Here is a 4,229-nt window from a genome sequence, read left to right as displayed (position 1 = left end):
GGAAACTTATAAAGACTGTGGTTTCCTGGAGGGAGACCGCATCAGCTGTCATATTCATAATTATAGCATTTCGGCTATTTCCATCAATCATATAATTATCGTATCTCTGCTATTTCTATCAGTCATGTAATTATCATATTCAGTCAACTCTACCTAAACTTTGTTTCTGCCACTTCCAACAGTTTTCTTTACATTCTGTACAGTATATGCCGCTTTTCTTTCCTGCTTCATTTTCAGCAGAAGCCTTGCTTTGAGTGCTCGGCTTAATATTTGTATGGTTAAGTCACTACAGACTTATGATCCTTTGATTCTGGCACCAGACATGTCTGAGCACATGAAGTGTGTGTTGCTGTCTTTACATAAATATTACATACAGGAGCAGCCTCCACTGAACACACACTGCATCACTCATGGAAGACGAGTGTTGTTGCCTTTCTCTCTATCGCTCTCTGAAATGAGATAAAAATTACTATCACTCAAACTCATGACAACCTTAAATATGTTTAAGCTCAATTTAGATGGCTGTATGGACTCTTAAAACTCAAAGCCAATCTACTTGTAACAGCTGCTCCTCAGTACCTCCACTCCATAAATTTAGAGCAATTAAGGCCTGGGTTCCACTAATGAACTTGACTAACAAGCTGGAGGAGGGTTGTTGCCCCTACACCAGGTGTTGAGGCCATGCACAGGAAGTCCCAGCAGGAGTAACACCTGGGAATAATAAACTTTCATAGCAGACAATAGCTCCATGACAGGGCTGACCCACAGTGAAAACACAGTAAAAAGCTTCAGCACATATTGGACAGTAGTGAAGTGATTAGTTCAGTTTAGCCATAATTAGGTGCAATTCAGAAGTACCTCTTAACTGTTATTGGGCACAACCGGTCTGAATTTAGTTTTGTTTTTTTTAGTCTGTCTGTCTGGTTAAACATTTGATTGGACAAAGACAGTTTCCAACAGCATAAATACCAAAAACACTGCCAACAGTTTCCAGATTAATCAGTTGCTGCGCCATTTCTTGTGCAAAGAACTGTACAATCTGTTTTTCTCATCTGTGGTTATTGGGCCATTGCATGCAATGTTGCAAATTGATAACCAGGACTGCTTTATGACATTATTGCACTTTTTGAAACTTTGTGTCAAAGTACTTTGTCACGTATTTAATTCTGTAATTACAAACTTATATATAAAATGATGTCCTTCCATAGTTAGCAAGACTGCCTCACTGAAGTGTATCTTTGTGTTTAAAGCAGTAAATATTTAATCTTGTTTTCCTGTCCTCTGCCCAGTGTTTGGCTGGGACTCGCTTTAGCTCCTTTTAACCCAGAGAGGTATTTTTCTGAATCGAGAAAATGAATGAACAAACAAAGGTTATCCTGAGCATAATTAGTGTAACATTTGACTCTGTTTCCACCACAGTTGAGTCATTGATTGTAAAGGGGAAGTGATTTTGATTATATATGCCTCTGTGATGCTGATACCAATCAGTGGATCATGAGGGAAATTAGAAACACACTGAGCAATAACAGTAGGGGAGAACCAGGTTGAAAGTAACACAGGCTGAAAATAACACAGCAATTTTCTCCAAGCCCATAAAAGTCTGATATGCCTAACTGTGTCAGCACGTACAGCACGCAACACTTACCAGAACTGCAAAAAAATTGCCTGGATAGGTCATACTTCACAGTTTTACCCAAAAAGCTGTTTTCATTCACAGTAAGTAAATCCCCTCAAGCAGTCATTTTTTTGAATGACAAGATGTGTAATTGTTTCATGTGTCATAGTTATGATCATTTGACAGATTATTTAGTACTTTAACACAAGTTTGTTTTTCAGTATGGAAAAAAGTGAGGTTCAACTGTCACTACGATAACACGTGCTTCTTTCAAGTAACAATGAGCTTAAAATAAATTATATTTAACTGTAAATCACTCAATATGATTTGAAGCAGGAATTTAATGCTAATGCAATGTGTTAATGGGCTGATCTAGATCCATCCGTGTGTTACTTTCGTCCCAACTGATGGGGTTGAAAGTAACAATGCGCAGCTTCTGTTTAAAGTCAAATTATACTTAAGTTGTTCCACATTTGTACAAAATAGCACCTGGTATTGATAGAACATACATGAGTTGTTGATCACAACGAAAATTAGTTTCTGTCTGTAACATAATCTTTTAAAATAACGTTTATCTGAAAAATGTTACTTTCGTCCTGGTTCTCCCCTAACAAGTCTTCTAACAGAGCCTGACTTCATTTATGGCAAAACAGCACAAGCACTCACATTGTCCTCTTGCAAGCCCAATGACATGACACACAAGCAAAACAAAGATGACAACTATAATATGTATGTTGGGAAGATACTGTGATGATCTGAGAGAGGTTATGTACCCACAGTTCTAAATGGACAGATCTGACTGTCTGAGAACACTTTTACCCTGTCCACTCCATCTCCCTTAACTTAGGAAAACTGCTATGGGTACCACTTAATCCCATAATAACCAGAACAGAGGAAAGTGCAAGGAGGTCTTTCCTAATATCACACCAAACCGAGTCAATGAGGGAGCAGCCCCCTCCCCTCTCCACTCCTCTAAAAGGCTACCATTGTATGTGAGGAATTGCCATGGCTACTGCCGGCGAACTGTAAGCCTTTTAGAATTATTAGCATTCCTCTCTACCCTGAGCACTGTAGCAAAGCTGCTCGCTTTACCATCAATCCGCCTTGCGAGAAACACACCATTTCTTTCATTAGCAACTACAGGAATTTCCATCTGGCTGGGAATTAATTAAAGTCGAATTATGGACCGCAGCAATATTGGGCTACCCAGACAAATTCAACAACACCCATGGAGGGTAAGAGTGAATGTGGCCTTGTTAATGAGCACTGCAAGAGGCTTGTCAAAGCCACTTGTCAGAGACACTAACTCAGCATTTATTAGGAAAGATAGCGATGAGACAATTCACAATGTCATCATTGATGTATTCACTTATCTTAGCCACAATTGATCCTTGTACAGGCTGGAGTTATTTAGTGTACTTCACATGCCGTCCTCAACGTGTCATGAAAACATTTCATATGTCCTATTGAAGCAAGGCTGTGTTCAGTTATCAAGTAGGAGTAATGGTGACAGCTAAAACAATATCATGTCAAGATCCAATTTTGTTTATCACGACAGAAAAAAAATGACAGTTTTCAAAACAGCATTATTTTGAGCCACGGTGGAGAGTTGATATTAATCAAATGAATTGATAAAACAGGTGTTTAAAAATCCAATGTTATAAACTATAACCCCAACTTCGATCCACCTCGATAATCCACTTTAATGTTGTTTGTAGTAAAGCTGCCAATGGCTTCATGATTATCAACTTTTACAGAAGAAGTGAAAAAAAAAGAAAAACTGTTTGGCATTAATGGCCAGATGTTACTAATGATTTGGCAGCACATACAAAATTACAAACACATGGGATAAAAATAACAGCCATTTTTTTTTCTATCAAGTTTTATGAGGGTCAAAATACACTTGAGTTTCCATGGGAAAGGATAAACCTAGTTAAATAATCATATTACAGAAAAATGTAATGCAATATTGTGATTACTAGCCTAGAGGGTTTCTGCTGTGGATGATAAACAATCCGAAACCATCTAATTCCAAAATAATGCTACAACTGCATCTTTGTCAGTGTTAGATATAGAGGCAGGCTGAGACAATGTGGCTACTATCAGCCTCTAATGAGAAAGCCTGGACCAATAGTGACACAACAGGCTCTGTTCCACAGGCAACAAGGAAGGCTCCGCTATCAGGCCTGGGATCCTTCCAATCCCTGGCACCTCCACCGATGCCGAAAAAGTAGGTCTGCATGGGACCTAAGGGGAAGTAGGGCCCCAGTGACATTCCACAGTTTGTGCCAAAACAGCTAAATGGCAACGTTTTCCCTGGAGTGTACACAAACTATAGTTTCAGGTTCACCTATCTGTGGTACGCCAGGTACTGGTTACAAGTGAATAGCTCTTTTGAAACCTTTTTCCAAAGTGTTATTAGACTGTGACCTGAATGGGCCATGCAAGACGTAGAAGAAACTACAATGAAAGCTTTATACATATGTATTTTGGGTTTCTTAGTGTTTGGAAGTTCAGTTCACGGTCACAGTTTTTAATCTGATGCACCTTTCAAAAAGATTTTATGGTGTGCAAGAACTTTGTGGTAATAACAAAACAGTGGAAATAACTGATG

Source organism: Thunnus thynnus, chromosome 17 (genome assembly GCF_963924715.1).
Source record: "Thunnus thynnus chromosome 17, fThuThy2.1, whole genome shotgun sequence".
Taxonomy (NCBI): domain Eukaryota; kingdom Metazoa; phylum Chordata; class Actinopteri; order Scombriformes; family Scombridae; genus Thunnus; species Thunnus thynnus.
Note: the sequence above shows the minus strand (reverse complement) of the source record.